The 14,443-nt window shown below is 42.9% G+C and overlaps 1 long non-coding RNA gene across 1 annotated transcript in view; it reads right to left on the reverse strand.

Moving 5' to 3' along the window:
- Positions 1-14,443, reverse strand: part of LOC119005586 — a 74,934-nt gene that overhangs the window by 37,558 nt on the left and 22,933 nt on the right. The gene's annotated exons all lie outside the window — the stretch shown is intronic.

Genomic DNA, 14,443 nt, shown 5'->3' on the forward strand with positions numbered 1-14,443 from the left:
TCAGACTCATACTCTTCTTATGTTAACGCACAGAAACCACCTGGTTAGTGTCAGAAAAAGAGCAAGTTCTGGGTAAAAACACCTGTTTTGAGCTCCAAAACATAAAAACACCCAGCGGTGTGGCTTGAATTGTGGTTTTTCAGACACGCTTATTTATTTATACAGTTATAAACTGCAACTTTAACCTGCCAGTAGCACTTTAAGAAAGCAGCTATTTTGAGTTAAACCCTGAAGTTCTCCTGCACATAACTAAGTAGCTTTGGTGCCTTTATTTTGAACATGTGAACAAACGTTGCATGTCCGTTATGGCTCAGCTCTGTGTTGTTTTCACAGGTATGTGAGGCGTCCATGGGCCTGTGACATGCTGCGTCATGATAACACCAGGGTGAAAACACTGTGGTTCAACAGTCCTGTGATACAAGCAGGTCGAAACAGAAGTGATACCTGTATATAAAGCTGTGAACAGGCAGTAAGTATAATTGTCCTCCATACAAACTGGCTTGTATTTGTCACAGTGATGACTGTGTGAAAACACAAACCTGTATTTTCACCAGAATAATACAAATTGTGCCTGTTCCAGAGCAAAACGTCCCTCTATCCCTCTGCCGATTTGCCTAAATCATTTTTATTAATTATTATTCCGAGCAGCTCGTGTTCAGATCCGCTCGGGGGGGGAAGTGTGCAGCCTCTGGTCATTAGTGTGATTATCAGCAGGTGTGCAGATTCCAATTAGTGCAATCTACTTGAGAACATGCAAAGAGTCTACAAGACTCAACTAGAGACAGAAAACGATATTTCTCAGGTTCCTCATCTCAACGTGAAAAAAAAAAAGAAAACACGCTGCTTCATTTTAGCTCGTCAAATCAAATCTACAACATGATGACAAAGTGTTAAGTGTGTTACTACCTCCTTTGAATCTTCATCATCTGCAGACTCCCTGCCTGTTATTTCTCCGAATATTTATTTTCACGAGCAGCATCGACAACAAACCATCTCAGAAAACATGAAACATAATTGGAATTTTTTTTCATTGAAATTGAAAAACATGCAAACACGTGCAGCGTCTCTGTAGTGTTGAGCTGTAAACAGCCAGTTGTATCGTATGTTGTGTTCACTGCAGACAACAAACAAAGCATTCTGCCGGTGCGAGCGGGTTTGTCAAATAAATTCTGGCGCTCGCAGGACTCAGCTTGCGAGGTGTTGCTTCAGGATCACAGGTTCACTTAATAGTTCAGCTAGTTGCAGTGAGATCAGGTGGAGCCACATAAGCCTGTTGTTTTTATACAGCCGCATGAAAAAACATGACAGTTTTAGGGGGCAAATAAAGGGAACAGAGTGTCTTTAGGATTATAGTTTTAAAAATTCACTGAGAGACAAAATACTTCTGTTCACTACAAACACAGTAATCAGTATCTTAGCAGCATCGGTGGCCTCATGTTGACCTCTCCTCTAAACTTCAAGCAGCTGATGTATTGCATATTGGAAAAAAAGCATGTGAATATTTAATTCCACACATTGTCAGAAAGCTCAGATTCTTGTGTTTCGGATCATGCAAACTGTTTCAAAATGAAACCACATCAGCCAGATTCAAACACCAAACAAACCATCTAACTGAGAAACAAACATTTTTTTTACGAAATGTTGCCAACTCATTGATGAAGGGTGTTTGTATTAAAATCCAACATTAGCTGTATTATTTTATTCCTAAAAATCCAGTAAATCTATGTAAAATTTTGGTCCGAAACACCATATTCCGTGATGAAACAGTGACAAAAAGCGATCAAGAATGCTGTTCTCCCCTATTTCAAAGCAAAACACCATCAAACTGCAGCTGCACGTGACCAAAGATGGCCGCCGAACTCTGATCTATTTATCGACACCTCATTTGAGCAATTAGGAGCTTCTACGTCCACTCTGTGGCCTACAACAGCCAACAAGTGATCGAGAAGATGGGAAACCCGCTCGCTCTTCTTTCCCTTCCCTTCCTGAGCCGCTTCCACACCAAACACCCGATGAACCTGCAGCATCGTGTAGCCGATGTGATCTCAGATCTGGCAATTCGTAGAGTTTTCTTCGGCTTATACATGGAAGTTATGCAAGTTTATATAATTGTATGCAGTTTGCTGTTTAAATGGGCTGTTTTTCGGCAACTTTATGAGTATTTTCGATAAATAAAGTTAAATGTAAATAAGGAAATAAATAACTATAATGAGTTCATGCGCCTGTTCCTCTCAGACGGGGGTGTTTTGAGGTCAGGCGCTTGGATATTTCTTTAGAAAAGCTAGTGTAAAGTGTTCTTACAGTTCTGTATGTATGCGTCTGTTTGGCTCTACTGTGAATATGCTGTGACTCATTGCTGAGCCTCACTGAAGTACACTCTGTACCGCCATGTATATATGAGAGGTAGAATTTGCACATTGCCTTAAGTGTTACTTCCCCTTCGCCAGTTACAACCGAGGGTGCGAGACACTTTGGTTTGAAGTTAGGTGTTAAATATCTGAAGGCAGAGCAGATTCTCCGGAGAGGCCAGAGAAACTACAGCTTCTACCCAGAAAGAAAAGGAAAAACAAAACGCACAGTTGTCTTGAGGTGAGCAGCACACATCCTAACAAGGGCACGTTCCTGATGACACTCGTTACAATGAAAGAAAGAGTGGAATCTGTTGTTAATGAATTCTAATTAAATTAGATGATATATTGTTCAAATTTTCAAGTTCTTTTTTGTTTTTTGCATATGCAAAATTAAATCATCTTTGTGCAGAAATGCTCTGTTGTAGCTCCTGTTGCTTTAAGGCCCCTCCTCCTGAATATCTAGTCTCCTATGATTGGTCGGCTCATGCACGCCTGACCCAGCACCACTGACAACAACAGAGCAGCTGTGACGTAGTGTGATGTCACAAAGTCACGGAATTAAAGGTGGTGAGGCGTTTTAAGGAGCAGTGTTTTCTGTGGCAGGTGGACTTTTAAAGACCTTCAACATGCACAAGAATCTTTATAACGTACCAAAGAAAAGGACAACAATGGAAAAATACAAAATGTCTCCTTTAACCTTTATTCCACCAGGAATATTCCCATTGACATGAGGAGCTTACAAACAAACAACTAACGATTCTGCAAAAAGGAAACCAGCAATACACTGAATTAAGACGATGGATGTCCCAGTGTTCAGTAACAGGACACGTGCACTGAGGCTATTTTGTTCACATATCAAGTAATAGAATGCAAAGGAACTGCGAGGGTGTTTGTGTCCATATATGAGGAAATATATACTGTATGTAGCTTGATGTTGGTGGGTCAACAACAAAAAAAAAAACGGGAGTAGATATGTTGTGTCCACTATCATTCGGAGACAAACATCAGCAGCCAAGCTGAGCAATCAGTCCTTGTGGCCTCCATGTGTTTGTCCCTGAGCCTTGATGTGTGTTTTGAGGATGGAACAGACATAATCTCCACCACCGTCGACCCTGCAGGAGTCTGTGCACACAAGTATACATCCAGCTCAAACGACCGTTGATGTTGAATGTTTTCGCACATTTTCCATCAAATCATGTATCTTTTACACCGCTGCAACATCACGTAGGAGCTCATACCTCTGCCACGGATCAAAGGTCCTCCTTTTTACTCACCAGCCACCTAAATACCTGTTTTTTTTCATCAAGATTGATGCATTATCCTCCGAGAAGTTAAAGAAAATGTTGAAAAACTCTGTCAATGTTAAAGACAATAAGAAAGAAATCCTTATTTCAGGTCTGCACCAAAAGTTAACTGGGTCTTTTCTGGGCTGAGACTCGTACTCCATCCAAGTTTTGTGGAAATCTCTTCAGGAGTTTTTGTGAAATTCTGCTGACAAACCAACCAACCAACAAATAAACAGACACGGGTGAAGACAAAACCTCCCCGGCGGAGCTAAAAATAGACCTTTCTCCTGTGCCAACACATTTCGTTATTATACAACTGACTTAAATCTGACATTACAGTGCACAAAGTCCTCTCAAAAAAATATTGACATCAGGACATCAGGAATCAATAAATCCCACACGGTCATACACGTCTGTGGCATCACATCAGGTGTTATTCTCCTGCTGCTGGCCCAGACACGCGGTGCTAAATCAAACCGCTGCCATCATCTAGGTGCAAGAAACCTTTTGTAAGGAAACAAGGAGTGGCAGGTGAAAGCCTCCATTCACAGCCTGACATTCTCCCTCTCTGGCAGCGGGGTGACCTTGACGAGAAAGGAGAGGCGTCGATGAAGGGACGGGGGCGAGGGAGCCGATGCCAGCCCTCCACTGTGGTCTGTCAGACTGTTATCAATGCTGCTGAGCTACATTTGTGGGCTCGACGGGGAGGGCGAAGAAGAAGAAGAAGAAGACGGAAAGGAAAGGAAAAAGGAGGGGGGTTGAGAATAGATGGCGGCAGGACAGGTGGCTCCAGGAGATGGCGGCCATGCGGGGTCGAAGAATGCTCCCCCCCCCCGCCGCCGCCGCCGCCGCCTCGGCTGTCAGCTCCACAGTAATGAAGTTAAATGAGGGCACCGGCTCGGCACAGAGCGTTTCTGGAAACGGGCGATCACTGGTGGCCACAAGAAAAGAGAACAACTAAGGAAAGAGTCCGTTAGGTGATTGACAGAGTGCAGGAGACGCAGTGCTGGCTCAGTCAATCAATAACTCCTCTCCTCCCGGGTCGAACCCCCCCCCCCCCCCTCGCCGGCCTCATCAGCGGCCCCCCCATCTCTGACCTGACAGGGGCCTCTCTCCCTCCATGTGTCATCGCAGTGAAAGGAAAAGTCACCTTCTTCTGTCGTTTAATGGGATTCTTTAATAATGGGGAGATCTGGGAGCAACAAAAGAGACCTGCCTTTTCATTCTTTAATGGAGCCGCTCCTGGTCGCTGCAGGAGAGCCGGGAAGACTCGGAGATCATTGCTTTCATTATTCATACTGTACGGCTCCGGCATGGAGACAAGGTGACAGGGGCGGAGAGGCAATGAGAGCCGAATGTAGTTTTTGTCAGTCCAAATATTTGAACAGTCGCTAAATTAACGAGGGGAGGAGGTCCGTCGCTGCCAGTTCATAGAAGAAATCAGGCGTGTACGTGGTCACATTTAAGGTCATAAATTTGTCCCAACACTTATTCATCATTTGGCCTATTTTTGTTTTCTATCAAGAGCTGTTGCTCTGCGATTTGTGCATTAGAGGACAAACTGGCAACTCCAGGATCTCAAATCGAGCATTGATTTAGGGGATTTGCAGCCCAAAAGATGAAGACTGTGAGGCTAAAACTTAGAATTCTGCTCCGTGTTGAAATGCAACATAATTTTAAGGGTTATTCCCCCGATTTTACGCATTAAAGTGTGTAAACAGGTCACGCTTTGACTACATGTGTGAAAAAATGTAGTGTAAAGCCTTTTGAGGTTGCAGAGGAAGCTGCATGAAATCTGACAAACCGCCTCCAGTGATGACGCTCGTACACAAAATCTTAAATCTGCATTATAGCTGTCACATGACTGCGCATATATATATATATGCCCACATACTGTATGCACACACTCGGTTTCAAGAAGTGACAAGATAATGCAACTAACAATAAAGCACCTGTAGCTGTTCCTGACTGGTTACTGAGCATCTGTCAGCGTCTCGTGTTCAGTTTGTGTTTTTAAAAAAGCCTTTTTCAAAAGGTCTGGTTGGTAACTGACAGGATGTGTTCCAGGTCAACTCAGGTTTGGCCGAGCACCCCCAGAAATCATGGCTGTGATTAGTAGGAACAATAAACCCATCAACCTGCCTGCAAGAGGCTGTGAAACTAGACATTTATTCATGCACAGTCGTGTTAAGAGAAAAGTGAAAATTCAAGTCATTATCTACTCACTTCCATGCCGACTGGAAAGTCGAGTGAAGTTGCAGCATTTTCCTCAACAGCTGAAGTCGACGGGAGACTTTTCTCTAACGTTTAAAAACCAAAGACATTAAAATGGCTCCGTGCAGCTTGTCCCACATGATCAAAGATGTTTACGGCCGAAATCTTAAATGGAAGTGTCGGCTGTACATTGAGGGTGTAAATAACGTTTTTACAAATAAATTTGGGATCTTGTGGCTTCCGACAACTCAGATATGCCTGAGGCACCATTTTATTCATTTATTTCTCGTTGTTCCTTTTACATTTTTAAGTCCTCAGCGTCTTCAGTTGTTTTGGAGAAAAAAACGTTATGTTTTTGCAGAGTTGACATTAAATAACAGCGGATTACATCATGTCCTGATTCGGTTATCTTTGAAGTCTGAGTGTTTGTCTGGAGACGTCTCGTGTGGACTCGGACGCTTTGAACCAATCTGCTCTTATTTTCTCAGCAGATGGTCAACAGCTCTGCTGCGAGAACGTAACCGGACTGTTAAAGAGATACTTGCCCCGAGGCTTCGCCTGAACTTCAGTCGGTTTCAGACCGTAACATCTTAACATCAAAGACAGGTTCTTCTTACTATGTGTCCTGTTTGGCCTCAGAGGTCCGCAGACCCGCTGCTGCCGGGTTCCTGCCGGTCCAATTAGTCTTCTAAAAATACGGCGTAATGCTCGACACTGTTCCAGGAGATGGAAGATGTTAGTACACCAGATGAAAGTCATATTGTTGACTGGCCAATGGACAATGATGTGTAACAGAAATCAGATGTCCTGCATGACGTTTCACTTCCCCCGTCATATTTTAATGCTCATTTTGGTTCGATTCTGACCACCTGCTGCCGCCCTCGAGGCCAGTGGGATGCTTTCTGTCCCGATTCAGCTCCGTGTTCATCAAATGTTTTCTTTTTTGGCAGACGTCTCTCTCTTTGATTAACTAAATCACTGTATAAGAAGCACATCACAGAAACAATCAAACCACAAATGAGAATTTCCAAGTGAATGCCAGGCGCTGCACGGTCCAGCTGAATATTTTTAATTACATTCAACCGTTCTTGAGCTCAGTCGGGCCTGTCAAAACATCCAGCTCCCTCTTTTTAGCCGTCTAATTACATTTTCATTGAGAACAAGGTCCAATTTGCAACAACAACGCGAGAGAAAAGGTTCTCTTTGGACCCTCCATTGACAAGTGGACAATGTAGATGCCATTATGCATCAGAGTGACACAACACGAGTGTGGATCACGGCGCCACCCGGCACACGCTTCACGGAAAAATCTTAAACAATACTTTGCAGCAGGTTTCTCCTCAGCCTGTCTTCTTTGTTTGTTCCCTTTATTATCCTTAATTTGCCATCCATCCTGCAGTGATGAGGAGTCTCACTTGGCTTGTTCCATTAACTTTATTGCTAATAATATATTTCATTATGGCCTGTTATTGGAGAGAATATTGCAATCTGCTCATGATAGCTCACGTCCAAAATTGTTAATTAAGTAAATGAATGGCGAAGCCCAAATAAATAAATAAAGAACACAAATTAGCATACCGTAATTGAATGTCACTCTTGGTTATTCTGCTCTTTGAACTGACGGATGGGTAGCGGCCACGCCACCGGCTGTAACGGAAAACAACGCACATGCACAAACACGACACTCAGGCACGGAGTCGTGCACACACGCCGGTTATCTCGGCGCATTAATCTACAGTATCGACAACAACACTCAACGTAACATGAGGGCTCTGCGGGCAAATGGCCTGTATCTGATGTGTTTTACACACTTAATCGCATCTCAGCAGGCTGCTTTGCTATCAATCAATGGAACGTCCGAAAGATTTATTTCACAAGTCCAACGGGTCACATCAAACTCAGCTGAAGGAAAAACACAAGGTAATTTACGTGTTGTCACTCAGAGAGTGTGACGCCTTGACCTTTCACTGATGATATGTGGCCAATCTCCAGCGTTTCAGGGTCAGCGTGAAGACAAACAGTCAAGCTTTATGGACAAGTCGACGCCAGCATTATGGTTTGACATTACCAGCATGGAGCAATGATACTGAAGATCACACAAAGTCCAGCTAATGACGAAGACAAACCACTGACATCTGCTGTTTAGTTAAAGGTTCAGGAATCAGTTTTTGGCTTCCAGGACACACGATCAGCTCAATACTATCAGTTTTTATTTGCAAACAGTCGCCTCATCACTCAGCCAGCAGAGACGACCAACTAGAAGTCCTGTGTCTGTCCACTTAATGATTGTAGGTCGATTACCAGATACAGCCAAGGTTGACATTTGAAATAGTTATTAGCCATCTTCTTCAGGAGGCGAGCTGACCACAGTTCAGGTCGCACCACTGGACATCTTTCAGAACACGCTGGGACATTTCCAGCCCTTTTCATGGCGACCGAGCGTGGAAATCTTTCACAGGAAGTTGCATGATCTCTTGCAACGTCTTTAAAGTCAAACCATGATGTTTTCCTAACCCTAACCAAGTGTTTCTTGGACTAAACCTGACCAGAGCATAAGCATGGCATTGTGACAAGTTGCAACCTATAGAAAGATAGAAAGATTCAGTTTTAACCCTTTAGAAAATATCTGGGTAGATAGTTGATTCTCTTCAACTAAATGCTAATTTTGTCATCACAAACTGTGCATTAATTATTTACTTTTATTAATCAGAGCATTCATGATGATTGATGATGCAGTAACAGTCACTGTATGACCTAAACACACTCTCTCTCTGCTCTTTAAATCAGTTTTCAAATGTATTTAAAACAGACGAAGTAGCAGAATATCAGTAACTTCATTGGGAAATAAAATATTGACAGAACTGATAAAATACACATGATTTATCTGCAGACTTTGGATCCTGTTAGCCGTGCCAACAATCCCTGTACAGCTGCTGAGGTTTGTAATAATTGCGCAGCAACAACATTTGTTCATTACACAGAATAATTTGATTCAGTTATGATTCTATCAAAGATATTAGTTAATGCATTCAAGTGAAGCCTTCCCACAAGCGGGGATGCTCTTCTATTAAGGCTGCTGCAGGGTGGAGGAAGTTGCAGTAAAATGTCAGTGTAAAAGTTAATAAAAGTTCTCACATTGACCAATGTTCTCCTCACAGTGCAATCCTTATATTATTGGACGGCACATTACAGCTCCCTCTGCTCATTAAACTGCTTCCTCACACCTTGCGCTCAGACTCTGAGTTGGGGAAGATGTGTTTTGTATGGATAAAACCTAAACCTGTGAAGAGTATTGTAATGCTGCAGCCGGTCAAAGTACTCCGTGCACTGCTGGATAGTTTCAGCTCAAACAGTGGGTCACATTTTATGAATATGCGTGTTAAAGCTCTCAGATAAAGATGCCGGAATACGAAGTAACATATTGAAATGCGGTGGGATGAATTCTACACTTCTCTAAAATCATCCCCTCTGCAGCTGAAATATAATCACCTCAATTTTTCAACCTTTGTTATGTTGCCAAACTCTGCTGCATCCAGACGTCTGTGAGGACGCGACAGTCAAACTAAATCCTGACGTTTTTAAACGAGAAAAAGAATTGTGACTGCCTGTGCAGAATTTATAGGCGCGTTAGGTCCGGAAATGAGCTTTAAAATGTGAAATGATGCCTTCGCTACTTGATTAGTAGCCATTCCTGCTGAAATTAAGTTGGCTGTGACTGTGAATACCGAGCCGCAGGATGTGTGAGCTCAAAATGCACATTCGTTTCCCTTTCCATCTGCTGAAGTACCTATTTCAGAGCATCAGTATCGCCGGGGAAGATCACACCCTGTATGGCACCAGCTCCATCACGGCTCCCGTCGCCTGGCCTGGAGACAGATTTAAGAGACAAAGGCAGGCGGGGATGGCCGCGAGAATAAAAAGGGGCTCTTTGCTAGCGCCTAATGAGGATAAGAAAAAATATGGAGTCTTTTCTTTTCCTTCTTAACTCCTTGAGATGCCTGGGCAGGGGTGATAAAGGCAGCGAGAAAAAATGGAGTTCATTTTATGGAGCGGGCTGCGGCGGAGATGGAAGCTTCCAGAAATAGAAAAGTTTAAAGGTGCTGTCGCCGGCGCTGATGGACAAAAGTGTCGGAACAACCTTCAGCTGCTGCTCTGCTGTTATTGATCAGGGAAAAATGTCCACCGAACTTCTGCTTCTCTTCCTTTCACCCCCTCGGCTACTTTTGAAAAGTAATCTTTGCCGTCACTCCTGTCGTCTTGGAGATAAATGCTGTCCTGGTTATCCTCCAATAAGAATGTTTTATTCAAAAGCCACAGACTGACTCACGCTGACAAATTAAGAGTTTAAATACATTTGGAATCTGTGACCTGAGGTTTAGTGACAGTGTACAGTAACACAAAATGTTAAACAGATTAAACAGACATATGAATGGAGCTTGTCACAGATCTCCAGCGTAGCTGAGCTGATTCAGGCTAACAAAGCCAACAAAGGTTCGTTTCCCTTAATTGATTGACATCCTGCATAAAGTGTCCCTCTGCCTGCCATCCTCAGGATACGAGAAATAATAAATATGACACTTTTTGGGTTCATTTTTATATTGTTTTTGTATGAAACGCCTGGCGGACCAACGTTGGCCGGGACGACCCACGTTTGCGCAGTATTTCTAGTTTCTGTCTTTGAATTCATGTTCTTAAATTGTTCAAGAATGTTGTAGTCAGTCAGGAAATCTTATAATTAACTGGTAAAGCAGCTACATGAGATAAGAGTGAAGCTTCATACACTTTGTCTCAACTAAAAATATAATGATTCTCCACTAGTCAATTCATTTCCACTTAAACTGGTGTTTTTTATCGCTGGCCTTCATTTTTTGTGTGCTGAAAACAAAGAGTCAATTGAATCAATTGAAACCAGAATTATACCAGAATTATATATTAAATAATTTGATCTAAAGAATAATAATTTTGACTCATTTCAAATATTTGATTATTTCAAGATGTACTGCCAAGTTAAATCATCACACTGCATGGAAAGACGACTTCTCCAGTATGTAAGTGAACATTTCTGGTCCACAAATGACCAGCGCTCAGTGGCGCTGAGATCTGGTACCGGTGGCAGCGGCCTCGCGCCCTCTGCCAGCACTTTCAGTCTGCTGAGTGCTTGAGTTTCTCCTCCTGAGTCAGACTTCTGCAGACAACAGTTGTCCTTGTTCTATTTGGGGTTCTCAGCACCATCGATCGATGGACGCCAAGTTAGTCCAGCTGACCTTGTCGGCTTCTTTTTCTTTTTCGGCAGAGATAAGAGCAGATCTACAGTCTGCTGTCTATACTTGGTTCAGCTGCACCACTATAGCTGTGACTGTCAGCTGACCTCAGCCATCTAAGTTACAGTGACTCATGGCCAACAGTTGACCTCGGCCTCCAGTATCACCGTTTTCAGAGCCACTGTGGTTCGTAAGAGTGTTTTCTGATGATCGCTCCACTTTTTCTTCCACTCCAGCAGCTTGTTGGTGGACAGTGATGAGCGCTGGGTCAGCTCAGTCGCCAGGATGAAATGTTGGCAGTTCACATTACCGCAAAAGTCATACATTTCTGCCACATCAGTTTAACTTTACGATGTGAGCTGACTTTCCTCTCAGGAGGAGGACCGCTGTTCCAGGCTGCATTTCATCCCTGTAAGTGTGAAACCACTCTCTATATTTAAACGGTTGTTTCTGTGGCATCAAAACTGGATATTTTTGACGAGACTTTAGGAGATTTCCAGCCGTGTTTGTGGACAGAAAACTGGGTGTTTTTAATGATGAGATGTCTGGACATTTCTAGCTGTTTGTGGCACAAAACTCAGGACATTTTTGATGAGACATGGCAACTTGTCCAGCTGTGTAACTCGCAACAACACTGGTTATTTCTAACGAGACGTCATGACATTTTCAACCGTGCTTACTGATGACAAAACAGGATATTTTTGACAATGAAACCAGGTAGATAAGCCAAATCATCACCTTTTGTGCCTAAACTTAACCAGACTATAAAAACAAGAGAAAGACATGCAGCTACAACATAGAAAAATGTAAAGTTTCAGCACATCTGTGGTTTGAAAAAAAAAAAATGTACATTTCCAACATCGACTCTGGCGATTGGGTTGACTGGGCTGCACTCAGGTGTAAAACAGGTTTAACAATGCGAGTGCACAAGAAAGACCTGGACTGGAGAAGCAGAGCCAGATTATCCAACAGATCATTTCAGTCCCCTCCCCCCCTCACAGTCACCCCTAACATCCTCCTGGTAAACACTGTGCCGAGAGAGCTACAGGTGCTGTCCTGTCACTTCCAATTAGATGCCAGTTATCCGCATGTAGAGCTCCGTTAAGCAAGTGTCAGGACATCATTAGCAACGGGTCAAACTGCATTATGCTCAGACACCCCAATCGTTATGGCCAAACAGGCTGGCTTGTGCACGGCACACAGAAAAATAGGTGTCAGTGGAAGGTAAACAAGACTTCACTCAAACATGCATAACATTAGGAAGATATTCAGCCTCGGAGAGAGCGGCACAGTACGCTGCATTCTCCCCTCACACAGCAGCTGCAACGTCCAGCTTCAAGAGTATCTGAACAAACATGGCGTCTGGTGAAACCGAAGGACGTATCTGATGTCCTGCCAAGCCTGGGAGGAGGTGAGGAGCGCTTCAACAGCCGTTCCTGCACACGAGTCTCCAAATGTTTACATCCAAACCTGCTTACTGACGCTGACTCAGTGAAACCAGGAGGCGCCGACGGGTTGAAGCAGGACGTACATACGCAGTGTAAGATAATTACTGCACGGCTGTCGAGAGCTGCAGCGAGCAGACAACAAAGACAGTGAGTCACAGGCTTTTTTACAAAACACACTGCGTTCAAAAAATCCAACTATGAAGCAGCTCCTCATTATGTTGTGAATAATTTTATGTTTAAACATAAATACATACAGTACACGAACACACAGAACTGTGCATATGTTAGTAAAACACAGCTTCTTGGATGCACAGACTGATTTCATTTAAACTTCTGCAGACCTAACTGATATTGGAACATATAAGCAGTTACAGGTGTACAGTAGATTCCTGTAGGTGCATTTGCGGATTTAGGTTTGGGTGTAGACATGTACCTCCAGTTTAGACACAATGTGAGCATCTATGTGGCCGTTAGGTGGAAATAGGGATGATTCTCTGCCAAAAACAACTCTACCTTCACAAGTCTTAAATCCTCAGATCTTTGGAGACACTGTGGGCCTAATATTCTTTCAGTGGATATGAATATGTACGATATGATCATCAGGTATTGACCTCAGCGGCGCTCAGTCCATCGTCACCTGCCAAACGAAAAAACAATCATCGTGTGGATGGTAACAGGCTGATGTTAAGCCTGTTATCAAGCATTCACATTAGCAGTGAATGCAGCCGGGGTTGATGGGAAAATCCTCGCTAGAAAATCAGGTCACAAATTACGGACACATTTAAGATTTTGAGATGACGGTGGGCTGGATGAAAAGTCAGGGGGTGACCACAGTTATTACACATCGCGCCTTTTTCTTCCTGTTCTTAGCTTTAAGTATATTCCAGTGTTTTATTCCTGGTAAGTGTAAAAATACTTGGCTACTGTAGCTGATTGTAATTATAATAGAAATCCATCCAACAGTTTTTTTTTAGATACTTCACTCAAAAAAGCAATTTGGAGTCTAATGATGGAGCCTGAAAAAGAGACAAACAAGACAAACTAAACAAAAGTAGAGACCTTACCAACGATGCCAATAGGAATGAATGAATGTGTGATTAAATTAATAAATCATAACAGCTGTTAGAGTGTCAATTCACCTGGTTTTGGTTTAATCTTGGAGAGTTTTGTGAAGTTTAGATATTTCTGAAGGGAGCGCTTTAATCTGGCTGGATGGTTTAACTCCACACGCAACTCAGCGAGACCTCTTGTTAGGAAAAATCACATTTATTTCTGTCCCCTGTAGCAAAACACACACCGTTCATCTGCTGAAGCTCTGTTGACGTCTTCAAATCCTGCAAACTGTCGCCTGGACCGTCATCCAGTTGACTTTCATTGACTTTAGCTTGATTATAAATCGTTACATCAGATTCTGTGTTTTGAAATGTGGCACACACCTATAATGACATACAATAATCTCACAGCTGCACATCAGTCACTGAATTCATTAGCAACCATCCCTTGATGTTAAGCGATCCTGTGTTTTTGCCTTAAGGCACTTTCCATTAACCTTCAGCTCTTTTTAAAAACACACCCATTAATGATAAAATTCCCTCAGTGCAACTTCTTATAACAAATCTATTAGTGCCCAATCCGGCGCATTTCTTCAGGCACGCCCCGAGCTAAACGGTTTTCAGAGCTACCGTCTCTCATTACGGTCGTAAACATTTGAAACAAGACGACCTGTTAAATCAAAAAGCCTGTAAACCGCTGTAGGGTGAAAATAATTCTCTCTATTAAATCTGTTACCGCTGCTGAAGTCAGATGAAAACCTTGTAGCCTTTAACAAATCTAATTTTCCTCAATTGAACGGAAACAGTTCTATTCATTCTGTTTGACTGACG

The sequence above is a fragment of the Acanthopagrus latus genome, chromosome 17 (genome assembly GCF_904848185.1).
Source record: "Acanthopagrus latus isolate v.2019 chromosome 17, fAcaLat1.1, whole genome shotgun sequence".
In the NCBI taxonomy this organism is placed as follows: domain Eukaryota; kingdom Metazoa; phylum Chordata; class Actinopteri; order Spariformes; family Sparidae; genus Acanthopagrus; species Acanthopagrus latus.